This window comes from Rhinoderma darwinii (assembly GCF_050947455.1).
Source record: "Rhinoderma darwinii isolate aRhiDar2 chromosome 5 unlocalized genomic scaffold, aRhiDar2.hap1 SUPER_5_unloc_48, whole genome shotgun sequence".
Classification (NCBI taxonomy): domain Eukaryota; kingdom Metazoa; phylum Chordata; class Amphibia; order Anura; family Rhinodermatidae; genus Rhinoderma; species Rhinoderma darwinii.
In genome coordinates this window covers 1-12401 of record NW_027461807.1, presented here as the reverse complement: position 1 = coordinate 12401, position 12401 = coordinate 1, and the positions used below count along the sequence as shown (strand labels likewise).

The 12401-nt window shown below is 47.6% G+C and overlaps 9 non-coding genes across 9 annotated transcripts; all 9 read left to right on the top strand.

The window, feature by feature from the left end:
* Positions 1 to 77: 77 nt before the first annotated feature.
* On the top strand, positions 78 to 268 carry LOC142695616 (U2 spliceosomal RNA). The gene has a single exon (XR_012863711.1). It is a non-coding gene; the product is annotated as a U2 spliceosomal RNA (small nuclear RNA).
* A 1268-nt stretch (positions 269 to 1536) lies between these two features.
* On the top strand, positions 1537 to 1727 carry LOC142695604 (U2 spliceosomal RNA). The gene has a single exon (XR_012863700.1). It is a non-coding gene; the product is annotated as a U2 spliceosomal RNA (small nuclear RNA).
* Positions 1728 to 3015: 1288 nt separating this feature from the next.
* Positions 3016 to 3206, top strand: LOC142695592 (U2 spliceosomal RNA). The gene has a single exon (XR_012863689.1). It is a non-coding gene; the product is annotated as a U2 spliceosomal RNA (small nuclear RNA).
* Positions 3207 to 4503: 1297 nt separating this feature from the next.
* LOC142695580 (U2 spliceosomal RNA) lies at positions 4504 to 4694 on the top strand. Its single transcript, XR_012863678.1, has one exon. It is a non-coding gene; the product is annotated as a U2 spliceosomal RNA (small nuclear RNA).
* A 1296-nt stretch (positions 4695 to 5990) lies between these two features.
* On the top strand, positions 5991 to 6181 carry LOC142695776 (U2 spliceosomal RNA). The gene has a single exon (XR_012863804.1). It is a non-coding gene; the product is annotated as a U2 spliceosomal RNA (small nuclear RNA).
* A 1276-nt stretch (positions 6182 to 7457) lies between these two features.
* On the top strand, positions 7458 to 7648 carry LOC142695764 (U2 spliceosomal RNA). The gene has a single exon (XR_012863793.1). It is a non-coding gene; the product is annotated as a U2 spliceosomal RNA (small nuclear RNA).
* A 1280-nt stretch (positions 7649 to 8928) lies between these two features.
* LOC142695752 (U2 spliceosomal RNA) lies at positions 8929 to 9119 on the top strand. The gene has a single exon (XR_012863782.1). It is a non-coding gene; the product is annotated as a U2 spliceosomal RNA (small nuclear RNA).
* Positions 9120 to 10404: 1285 nt separating this feature from the next.
* On the top strand, positions 10405 to 10595 carry LOC142695695 (U2 spliceosomal RNA). Its single transcript, XR_012863761.1, has one exon. It is a non-coding gene; the product is annotated as a U2 spliceosomal RNA (small nuclear RNA).
* A 1288-nt stretch (positions 10596 to 11883) lies between these two features.
* Positions 11884 to 12074, top strand: LOC142695573 (U2 spliceosomal RNA). The gene has a single exon (XR_012863672.1). It is a non-coding gene; the product is annotated as a U2 spliceosomal RNA (small nuclear RNA).
* Positions 12075 to 12401: the final 327 nt, after the last annotated feature.

The window sequence follows — 12401 nt, the reverse complement described above, 5'->3', positions numbered from 1 at the left end:
TAGAAGTAGGCTGAATCGCTGCAAGGGCTGAACAGCAGTATCGGGCAGGCTCGGGCAACGCGCGGCCCGTTCGGGTTATCGCTTCTCGGCCTTTTGGCTAAGATCAAGTGTAGTATCTGTTCTTATCAGTTTAATATCTGATACGTCCCCTATCTGGGGACCATATATTAAATGGATTTTTAGAACAGGGAGATGGAAATAGAGCTTGCTCTGTCCACTCCACGCATTGACCTGGTATTGCAGTATTTCCAGGACCGGTGCACCCTTTCCTTATGTGTTGACTAAAAGCAGATTCCAAAAGTGTTTTTTGTCTTTGCTATTGTTTCTGTCTTTCTGAAGGGATCTCCCCTTTTAATCCCATTATTTCAACACCTGTTGGACAATGCATGAGTGATAATGAGCTCATTGATTAAATGCAATTAATGAATAGATTGCCACCTCTTGTTGTGTGTCGTCTGTGTTTCTGTGTTTCCGGCATTTCACATTGGAACACCTCATTCACCTTCCTTGTCTTCTCTCCGCCCTCCCTTTTAGGTAAGTTAAAGAGCTGCACCTGAGCCAGCCACTGATTGATTGATTGATTGATTGATTGATTGATGCAGCACAACAGTCAAATAGTGGAGTGGAGTAGGGGAACAGCAAACAGCCAATAAAGCAGCCCGCCCGCTCGCCTGCCCGCCACAATGGACCTACCTGTGTACACTAGATGGATGTGATGGAATGTACTGTCGTCCCTACATTTCAAGAAGAAGTAAGAATTGCAGTTGCAACAAAGCCTTGCTTGCCTACAAAGAGAGCAGCAATTTGGATTTGTTACTATGTTACCTAGAAGAATAACAAACTGTGCAAGGATGGAGGTTGTAGGAGCAAGGAGAAGTTGTCTGTAAAGTTGGTGGATGCCTATTTTCCATTTTGCAGTCCCTTGTCTCCCTCTTGTGGCCTCCTGGAGGCAACTAGCTGTGCAAAAAAAAGACAGCCTGGCGGCCGGCTGTTGCAGTGTTGCCCTCTCAGGCAACACTGAGTGACTGACTGAGCCTCACCGTCTTATATAAAGTTCAGACGGAACTTTGCACGTGTCATAGTGGAGCCCTCAGGATTCCAGAGCCAGCTTTCTGACATCATAATGGGGCCTCAGAGATAAAAGCCTGGGCCCAGGCAGTGTTGGTCAGTGCTGCTCAGCAGGCAGCACTGGACTGGACTGGATTACAGCTGATACAAGGTGTGAAGGAACAAGGGGTGGCTGTGGGCATGCACTTGCTGCCGCTGCCAGTGTTTATCTGCATGGCAGCAGGGCATTTGGGCGTTGCCAGGAAGGCGTTTTTATGTAGATTCCTCCTCTTTCAGCACTGCATTGTGGTGCAAGCAAAAGAAGCAAATCCTGTCTGGCTTCCTCTCCGGCCTTTATTCACCTCCCGTGTAGCTGTGAGTGTGTGAGCCTGCAGGGCCCCATGGAATTGCCTAGAAGTAGGCTGAATCGCTGCAAGGGCTGAACAGCAGTATCGGGCAGGCTCGGGCAACGCGCGGCCCGTTCGGGTTATCGCTTCTCGGCCTTTTGGCTAAGATCAAGTGTAGTATCTGTTCTTATCAGTTTAATATCTGATACGTCCCCTATCTGGGGACCATATATTAAATGGATTTTTAGAACAGGGAGATGGAAATAGAGCTTGCTCTGTCCACTCCACGCATTGACCTGGTATTGCAGTATTTCCAGGACCGGTGCACCCTTTCCTTATGTGTTGACTAAAAGCAGATTCCAAAAGTGTTTTTTGTCTTTGCTATTGTTTCTGTCTTTCTGAAGGGATCTCCCCTTTTAATCCCATTATTTCAACACCTGTTGGACAATGCATGAGTGATAATGAGCTCATTGATTAAATGCAATTAATGAATAGATTGCCACCTCTTGTTGTGTGTCGTCTGTGTTTCTGTGTTTCCGGCATTTCACATTGGAACACCTCATTCACCTTCCTTGTCTTCTCTCCGCCCTCCCTTTTAGGTAAGTTAAAGAGCTGCACCTGAGCCAGCCACTGATTGATTGATTGATTGATTGATTGATTGATTGATTGATTGATTGATTGATGCAGCACAACAGTCAAATAGTGGAGTGGAGTAGGGGAACAGCAAACAGCCAATAAAGCAGCCCGCCCGCTCGCCTGCCCGCCACAATGGACCTACCTGTGTACACTAGATGGATGTGATGGAATGTACTGTCGTCCCTACATTTCAAGAAGAAGTAAGAATTGCAGTTGCAACAAAGCCTTGCTTGCCTACAAAGAGAGCAGCAATTTGGATTTGTTACTATGTTACCTAGAAGAATAACAAACTGTGCAAGGATGGAGGTTGTAGGAGCAAGGAGAAGTTGTCTGTAAAGTTGGTGGATGCCTATTTTCCATTTTGCAGTCCCTTGTCTCCCTCTTGTGGCCTCCTGGAGGCAACTAGCTGTGCAAAAAAAAGACAGCCTGGCGGCCGGCTGTTGCAGTGTTGCCCTCTCAGGCAACACTGAGTGACTGACTGAGCCTCACCGTCTTATATAAAGTTCAGACGGAACTTTGCACGTGTCATAGTGGAGCCCTCAGGATTCCAGAGCCAGCTTTCTGACATCATAATGGGGCCTCAGAGATAAAAGCCTGGGCCCAGGCAGTGTTGGTCAGTGCTGCTCAGCAGGCAGCACTGGACTGGACTGGATTACAGCTGATACAAGGTGTGAAGGAACAAGGGGTGGCTGTGGGCATACACTTGCTGCCGCTGCCAGTGTTTATCTGCATGGCAGCAGGGCATTTGGGCGTTGCCAGGAAGGCGTTTTTATGTAGATTCCTCCTCTTTCAGCACTGCATTGTGGTGCAAGCAAAAGAAGCAAATCCTGTCTGGCTTCCTCTCCGGCCTTTATTCACCTCCCGTGTAGCTGTGAGTGTGTGAGCCTGCAGGGCCCCATGGAATTGCCTAGAAGTAGGCTGAATCGCTGCAAGGGCTGAACAGCAGTATCGGGCAGGCTCGGGCAACGCGCGGCCCGTTCGGGTTATCGCTTCTCGGCCTTTTGGCTAAGATCAAGTGTAGTATCTGTTCTTATCAGTTTAATATCTGATACGTCCCCTATCTGGGGACCATATATTAAATGGATTTTTAGAACAGGGAGATGGAAATAGAGCTTGCTCTGTCCACTCCACGCATTGACCTGGTATTGCAGTATTTCCAGGACCGGTGCACCCTTTCCTTATGTGTTGACTAAAAGCAGATTCCAAAAGTGTTTTTTGTCTTTGCTATTGTTTCTGTCTTTCTGAAGGGATCTCCCCTTTTAATCCCATTATTTCAACACCTGTTGGACAATGCATGAGTGATAATGAGCTCATTGATTAAATGCAATTAATGAATAGATTGCCACCTCTTGTTGTGTGTCGTCTGTGTTTCTGTGTTTCCGGCATTTCACATTGGAACACCTCATTCACCTTCCTTGTCTTCTCTCCGCCCTCCCTTTTAGGTAAGTTAAAGAGCTGCACCTGAGCCAGCCACTGATTGATTGATTGATTGATTGATTGATTGATTGATTGATTGATTGATTGATTGATTGATTGCAGCACAACAGTCAAATAGTGGAGTGGAGTAGGGGAACAGCAAACAGCCAATAAAGCAGCCCGCCCGCTCGCCTGCCCGCCACAATGGACCTACCTGTGTACACTAGATGGATGTGATGGAATGTACTGTCGTCCCTACATTTCAAGAAGAAGTAAGAATTGCAGTTGCAACAAAGCCTTGCTTGCCTACAAAGAGAGCAGCAATTTGGATTTGTTACTATGTTACCTAGAAGAATAACAAACTGTGCAAGGATGGAGGTTGTAGGAGCAAGGAGAAGTTGTCTGTAAAGTTGGTGGATGCCTATTTTCCATTTTGCAGTCCCTTGTCTCCCTCTTGTGGCCTCCTGGAGGCAACTAGCTGTGCAAAAAAAAGACAGCCTGGCGGCCGGCTGTTGCAGTGTTGCCCTCTCAGGCAACACTGAGTGACTGACTGAGCCTCACCGTCTTATATAAAGTTCAGACGGAACTTTGCACGTGTCATAGTGGAGCCCTCAGGATTCCAGAGCCAGCTTTCTGACATCATAATGGGGCCTCAGAGATAAAAGCCTGGGCCCAGGCAGTGTTGGTCAGTGCTGCTCAGCAGGCAGCACTGGACTGGACTGGATTACAGCTGATACAAGGTGTGAAGGAACAAGGGGTGGCTGTGGGCATGCACTTGCTGCCGCTGCCAGTGTTTATCTGCATGGCAGCAGGGCATTTGGGCGTTGCCAGGAAGGCGTTTTTATGTAGATTCCTCCTCTTTCAGCACTGCATTGTGGTGCAAGCAAAAGAAGCAAATCCTGTCTGGCTTCCTCTCCGGCCTTTATTCACCTCCCGTGTAGCTGTGAGTGTGTGAGCCTGCAGGGCCCCATGGAATTGCCTAGAAGTAGGCTGAATCGCTGCAAGGGCTGAACAGCAGTATCGGGCAGGCTCGGGCAACGCGCGGCCCGTTCGGGTTATCGCTTCTCGGCCTTTTGGCTAAGATCAAGTGTAGTATCTGTTCTTATCAGTTTAATATCTGATACGTCCCCTATCTGGGGACCATATATTAAATGGATTTTTAGAACAGGGAGATGGAAATAGAGCTTGCTCTGTCCACTCCACGCATTGACCTGGTATTGCAGTATTTCCAGGACCGGTGCACCCTTTCCTTATGTGTTGACTAAAAGCAGATTCCAAAAGTGTTTTTTGTCTTTGCTATTGTTTCTGTCTTTCTGAAGGGATCTCCCCTTTTAATCCCATTATTTCAACACCTGTTGGACAATGCATGAGTGATAATGAGCTCATTGATTAAATGCAATTAATGAATAGATTGCCACCTCTTGTTGTGTGTCGTCTGTGTTTCTGTGTTTCCGGCATTTCACATTGGAACACCTCATTCACCTTCCTTGTCTTCTCTCCGCCCTCCCTTTTAGGTAAGTTAAAGAGCTGCACCTGAGCCAGCCACTGATTGATTGATTGATTGATTGATTGATTGATTGATTGATTGATTGATTGATTGATTGATGCAGCACAACAGTCAAATAGTGGAGTGGAGTAGGGGAACAGCAAACAGCCAATAAAGCAGCCCGCCCGCTCGCCTGCCCGCCACAATGGACCTACCTGTGTACACTAGATGGATGTGATGGAATGTACTGTCGTCCCTACATTTCAAGAAGAAGTAAGAATTGCAGTTGCAACAAAGCCTTGCTTGCCTACAAAGAGAGCAGCAATTTGGATTTGTTACTATGTTACCTAGAAGAATAACAAACTGTGCAAGGATGGAGGTTGTAGGAGCAAGGAGAAGTTGTCTGTAAAGTTGGTGGATGCCTATTTTCCATTTTGCAGTCCCTTGTCTCCCTCTTGTGGCCTCCTGGAGGCAACTAGCTGTGCAAAAAAAAGACAGCCTGGCGGCCGGCTGTTGCAGTGTTGCCCTCTCAGGCAACACTGAGTGACTGACTGAGCCTCACCGTCTTATATAAAGTTCAGACGGAACTTTGCACGTGTCATAGTGGAGCCCTCAGGATTCCAGAGCCAGCTTTCTGACATCATAATGGGGCCTCAGAGATAAAAGCCTGGGCCCAGGCAGTGTTGGTCAGTGCTGCTCAGCAGGCAGCACTGGACTGGACTGGATTACAGCTGATACAAGGTGTGAAGGAACAAGGGGTGGCTGTGGGCATGCACTTGCTGCCGCTGCCAGTGTTTATCTGCATGGCAGCAGGGCATTTGGGCGTTGCCAGGAAGGCGTTTTTATGTAGATTCCTCCTCTTTCAGCACTGCATTGTGGTGCAAGCAAAAGAAGCAAATCCTGTCTGGCTTCCTCTCCGGCCTTTATTCACCTCCCGTGTAGCTGTGAGTGTGTGAGCCTGCAGGGCCCCATGGAATTGCCTAGAAGTAGGCTGAATCGCTGCAAGGGCTGAACAGCAGTATCGGGCAGGCTCGGGCAACGCGCGGCCCGTTCGGGTTATCGCTTCTCGGCCTTTTGGCTAAGATCAAGTGTAGTATCTGTTCTTATCAGTTTAATATCTGATACGTCCCCTATCTGGGGACCATATATTAAATGGATTTTTAGAACAGGGAGATGGAAATAGAGCTTGCTCTGTCCACTCCACGCATTGACCTGGTATTGCAGTATTTCCAGGACCGGTGCACCCTTTCCTTATGTGTTGACTAAAAGCAGATTCCAAAAGTGTTTTTTGTCTTTGCTATTGTTTCTGTCTTTCTGAAGGGATCTCCCCTTTTAATCCCATTATTTCAACACCTGTTGGACAATGCATGAGTGATAATGAGCTCATTGATTAAATGCAATTAATGAATAGATTGCCACCTCTTGTTGTGTGTCGTCTGTGTTTCTGTGTTTCCGGCATTTCACATTGGAACACCTCATTCACCTTCCTTGTCTTCTCTCCGCCCTCCCTTTTAGGTAAGTTAAAGAGCTGCACCTGAGCCAGCCACTGATTGATTGATTGATTGATTGATTGATTGATTGATTGATGCAGCACAACAGTCAAATAGTGGAGTGGAGTAGGGGAACAGCAAACAGCCAATAAAGCAGCCCGCCCGCTCGCCTGCCCGCCACAATGGACCTACCTGTGTACACTAGATGGATGTGATGGAATGTACTGTCGTCCCTACATTTCAAGAAGAAGTAAGAATTGCAGTTGCAACAAAGCCTTGCTTGCCTACAAAGAGAGCAGCAATTTGGATTTGTTACTATGTTACCTAGAAGAATAACAAACTGTGCAAGGATGGAGGTTGTAGGAGCAAGGAGAAGTTGTCTGTAAAGTTGGTGGATGCCTATTTTCCATTTTGCAGTCCCTTGTCTCCCTCTTGTGGCCTCCTGGAGGCAACTAGCTGTGCAAAAAAAAGACAGCCTGGCGGCCGGCTGTTGCAGTGTTGCCCTCTCAGGCAACACTGAGTGACTGACTGAGCCTCACCGTCTTATATAAAGTTCAGACGGAACTTTGCACGTGTCATAGTGGAGCCCTCAGGATTCCAGAGCCAGCTTTCTGACATCATAATGGGGCCTCAGAGATAAAAGCCTGGGCCCAGGCAGTGTTGGTCAGTGCTGCTCAGCAGGCAGCACTGGACTGGACTGGATTACAGCTGATACAAGGTGTGAAGGAACAAGGGGTGGCTGTGGGCATGCACTTGCTGCCGCTGCCAGTGTTTATCTGCATGGCAGCAGGGCATTTGGGCGTTGCCAGGAAGGCGTTTTTATGTAGATTCCTCCTCTTTCAGCACTGCATTGTGGTGCAAGCAAAAGAAGCAAATCCTGTCTGGCTTCCTCTCCGGCCTTTATTCACCTCCCGTGTAGCTGTGAGTGTGTGAGCCTGCAGGGCCCCATGGAATTGCCTAGAAGTAGGCTGAATCGCTGCAAGGGCTGAACAGCAGTATCGGGCAGGCTCGGGCAACGCGCGGCCCGTTCGGGTTATCGCTTCTCGGCCTTTTGGCTAAGATCAAGTGTAGTATCTGTTCTTATCAGTTTAATATCTGATACGTCCCCTATCTGGGGACCATATATTAAATGGATTTTTAGAACAGGGAGATGGAAATAGAGCTTGCTCTGTCCACTCCACGCATTGACCTGGTATTGCAGTATTTCCAGGACCGGTGCACCCTTTCCTTATGTGTTGACTAAAAGCAGATTCCAAAAGTGTTTTTTGTCTTTGCTATTGTTTCTGTCTTTCTGAAGGGATCTCCCCTTTTAATCCCATTATTTCAACACCTGTTGGACAATGCATGAGTGATAATGAGCTCATTGATTAAATGCAATTAATGAATAGATTGCCACCTCTTGTTGTGTGTCGTCTGTGTTTCTGTGTTTCCGGCATTTCACATTGGAACACCTCATTCACCTTCCTTGTCTTCTCTCCGCCCTCCCTTTTAGGTAAGTTAAAGAGCTGCACCTGAGCCAGCCACTGATTGATTGATTGATTGATTGATTGATTGATTGATTGATTGATGCAGCACAACAGTCAAATAGTGGAGTGGAGTAGGGGAACAGCAAACAGCCAATAAAGCAGCCCGCCCGCTCGCCTGCCCGCCACAATGGACCTACCTGTGTACACTAGATGGATGTGATGGAATGTACTGTCGTCCCTACATTTCAAGAAGAAGTAAGAATTGCAGTTGCAACAAAGCCTTGCTTGCCTACAAAGAGAGCAGCAATTTGGATTTGTTACTATGTTACCTAGAAGAATAACAAACTGTGCAAGGATGGAGGTTGTAGGAGCAAGGAGAAGTTGTCTGTAAAGTTGGTGGATGCCTATTTTCCATTTTGCAGTCCCTTGTCTCCCTCTTGTGGCCTCCTGGAGGCAACTAGCTGTGCAAAAAAAAGACAGCCTGGCGGCCGGCTGTTGCAGTGTTGCCCTCTCAGGCAACACTGAGTGACTGACTGAGCCTCACCGTCTTATATAAAGTTCAGACGGAACTTTGCACGTGTCATAGTGGAGCCCTCAGGATTCCAGAGCCAGCTTTCTGACATCATAATGGGGCCTCAGAGATAAAAGCCTGGGCCCAGGCAGTGTTGGTCAGTGCTGCTCAGCAGGCAGCACTGGACTGGACTGGATTACAGCTGATACAAGGTGTGAAGGAACAAGGGGTGGCTGTGGGCATGCACTTGCTGCCGCTGCCAGTGTTTATCTGCATGGCAGCAGGGCATTTGGGCGTTGCCAGGAAGGCGTTTTTATGTAGATTCCTCCTCTTTCAGCACTGCATTGTGGTGCAAGCAAAAGAAGCAAATCCTGTCTGGCTTCCTCTCCGGCCTTTATTCACCTCCCGTGTAGCTGTGAGTGTGTGAGCCTGCAGGGCCCCATGGAATTGCCTAGAAGTAGGCTGAATCGCTGCAAGGGCTGAACAGCAGTATCGGGCAGGCTCGGGCAACGCGCGGCCCGTTCGGGTTATCGCTTCTCGGCCTTTTGGCTAAGATCAAGTGTAGTATCTGTTCTTATCAGTTTAATATCTGATACGTCCCCTATCTGGGGACCATATATTAAATGGATTTTTAGAACAGGGAGATGGAAATAGAGCTTGCTCTGTCCACTCCACGCATTGACCTGGTATTGCAGTATTTCCAGGACCGGTGCACCCTTTCCTTATGTGTTGACTAAAAGCAGATTCCAAAAGTGTTTTTTGTCTTTGCTATTGTTTCTGTCTTTCTGAAGGGATCTCCCCTTTTAATCCCATTATTTCAACACCTGTTGGACAATGCATGAGTGATAATGAGCTCATTGATTAAATGCAATTAATGAATAGATTGCCACCTCTTGTTGTGTGTCGTCTGTGTTTCTGTGTTTCCGGCATTTCACATTGGAACACCTCATTCACCTTCCTTGTCTTCTCTCCGCCCTCCCTTTTAGGTAAGTTAAAGAGCTGCACCTGAGCCAGCCACTGATTGATTGATTGATTGATTGATTGATTGATTGATTGATTGATTGATTGCAGCACAACAGTCAAATAGTGGAGTGGAGTAGGGGAACAGCAAACAGCCAATAAAGCAGCCCGCCCGCTCGCCTGCCCGCCACAATGGACCTACCTGTGTACACTAGATGGATGTGATGGAATGTACTGTCGTCCCTACATTTCAAGAAGAAGTAAGAATTGCAGTTGCAACAAAGCCTTGCTTGCCTACAAAGAGAGCAGCAATTTGGATTTGTTACTATGTTACCTAGAAGAATAACAAACTGTGCAAGGATGGAGGTTGTAGGAGCAAGGAGAAGTTGTCTGTAAAGTTGGTGGATGCCTATTTTCCATTTTGCAGTCCCTTGTCTCCCTCTTGTGGCCTCCTGGAGGCAACTAGCTGTGCAAAAAAAAGACAGCCTGGCGGCCGGCTGTTGCAGTGTTGCCCTCTCAGGCAACACTGAGTGACTGACTGAGCCTCACCGTCTTATATAAAGTTCAGACGGAACTTTGCACGTGTCATAGTGGAGCCCTCAGGATTCCAGAGCCAGCTTTCTGACATCATAATGGGGCCTCAGAGATAAAAGCCTGGGCCCAGGCAGTGTTGGTCAGTGCTGCTCAGCAGGCAGCACTGGACTGGACTGGATTACAGCTGATACAAGGTGTGAAGGAACAAGGGGTGGCTGTGGGCATGCACTTGCTGCCGCTGCCAGTGTTTATCTGCATGGCAGCAGGGCATTTGGGCGTTGCCAGGAAGGCGTTTTTATGTAGATTCCTCCTCTTTCAGCACTGCATTGTGGTGCAAGCAAAAGAAGCAAATCCTGTCTGGCTTCCTCTCCGGCCTTTATTCACCTCCCGTGTAGCTGTGAGTGTGTGAGCCTGCAGGGCCCCATGGAATTGCCTAGAAGTAGGCTGAATCGCTGCAAGGGCTGAACAGCAGTATCGGGCAGGCTCGGGCAACGCGCGGCCCGTTCGGGTTATCGCTTCTCGGCCTTTTGGCTAAGATCAAGTGTAGTATCTGTTCTTATCAGTTTAATATCTGATACGTCCCCTATCTGGGGACCATATATTAAATGGATTTTTAGAACAGGGAGATGGAAATAGAGCTTGCTCTGTCCACTCCACGCATTGACCTGGTATTGCAGTATTTCCAGGACCGGTGCACCCTTTCCTTATGTGTTGACTAAAAGCAGATTCCAAAAGTGTTTTTTGTCTTTGCTATTGTTTCTGTCTTTCTGAAGGGATCTCCCCTTTTAATCCCATTATTTCAACACCTGTTGGACAATGCATGAGTGATAATGAGCTCATTGATTAAATGCAATTAATGAATAGATTGCCACCTCTTGTTGTGTGTCGTCTGTGTTTCTGTGTTTCCGGCATTTCACATTGGAACACCTCATTCACCTTCCTTGTCTTCTCTCCGCCCTCCCTTTTAGGTAAGTTAAAGAGCTGCACCTGAGCCAGCCACTGATTGATTGATTGATTGATTGATTGATTGATTGATTGATTGATTGATTGATGCAGCACAACAGTCAAATAGTGGAGTGGAGTAGGGGAACAGCAAACAGCCAATAAAGCAGCCCGCCCGCTCGCCTGCCCGCCACAATGGACCTACCTGTGTACACTAGATGGATGTGATGGAATGTACTGTCGTCCCTACATTTCAAGAAGAAGTAAGAATTGCAGTTGCAACAAAGCCTTGCTTGCCTACAAAGAGAGCAGCAATTTGGATTTGTTACTATGTTACCTAGAAGAATAACAAACTGTGCAAGGATGGAGGTTGTAGGAGCAAGGAGAAGTTGTCTGTAAAGTTGGTGGATGCCTATTTTCCATTTTGCAGTCCCTTGTCTCCCTCTTGTGGCCTCCTGGAGGCAACTAGCTGTGCAAAAAAAAGACAGCCTGGCGGCCGGCTGTTGCAGTGTTGCCCTCTCAGGCAACACTGAGTGACTGACTGAGCCTCACCGTCTTATATAAAGTTCAGACGGAACTTTGCACGTGTCATAGTGGAGCCCTCAGGATTCCAGAGCCAGCTTTCTGACATCATAATGGGGCCTCAGAGATAAAAGCCTGGGCCCAGGCAGTGTTGGTCAGTGCTGCTCAGCAGGCAGCACTGGACTGGACTGGATTACAGCTGATACAAGGTGTGAAGGAACAAGGGGTGGCTGTGGGCATGCACTTGCTGCCGCTGCCAGTGTTTATCTGCATGGCAGCAGGGCATTTGGGCGTTGCCAGGAAGGCGTTTTTATGTAGATTCCTCCTCTTTCAGCACTGCATTGTGGTGCAAGCAAAAGAAGCAAATCCTGTCTGGCTTCCTCTCCGGCCTTTATTCACCTCCCGTGTAGCTGTGAGTGTGTGAGCCTGCAGGGCCCCATGGAATTGCCTAGAAGTAGGCTGAATCGCTGCAAGGGCTGAACAGCAGTATCGGGCAGGCTCGGGCAACGCGCGGCCCGTTCGGGTTATCGCTTCTCGGCCTTTTGGCTAAGATCAAGTGTAGTATCTGTTCTTATCAGTTTAATATCTGATACGTCCCCTATCTGGGGACCATATATTAAATGGATTTTTAGAACAGGGAGATGGAAATAGAGCTTGCTCTGTCCACTCCACGCATTGACCTGGTATTGCAGTATTTCCAGGACCGGTGCACCCTTTCCTTATGTGTTGACTAAAAGCAGATTCCAAAAGTGTTTTTTGTCTTTGCTATTGTTTCTGTCTTTCTGAAGGGATCTCCCCTTTTAATCCCATTATTTCAACACCTGTTGGACAATGCATGAGTGATAATGAGCTCATTGATTAAATGCAATTAATGAATAGATTGCCACCTCTTGTTGTGTGTCGTCTGTGTTTCTGTGTTTCCGGCATTTCACATTGGAACACCTCATTCACCTTCCTTGTCTTCTCTCCGCCCTCCCTTTTAGGTAAGTTAAAGAGCTGCACCTGAGCCAGCCACTGATTGATTGATTGATTGATTGATTGATT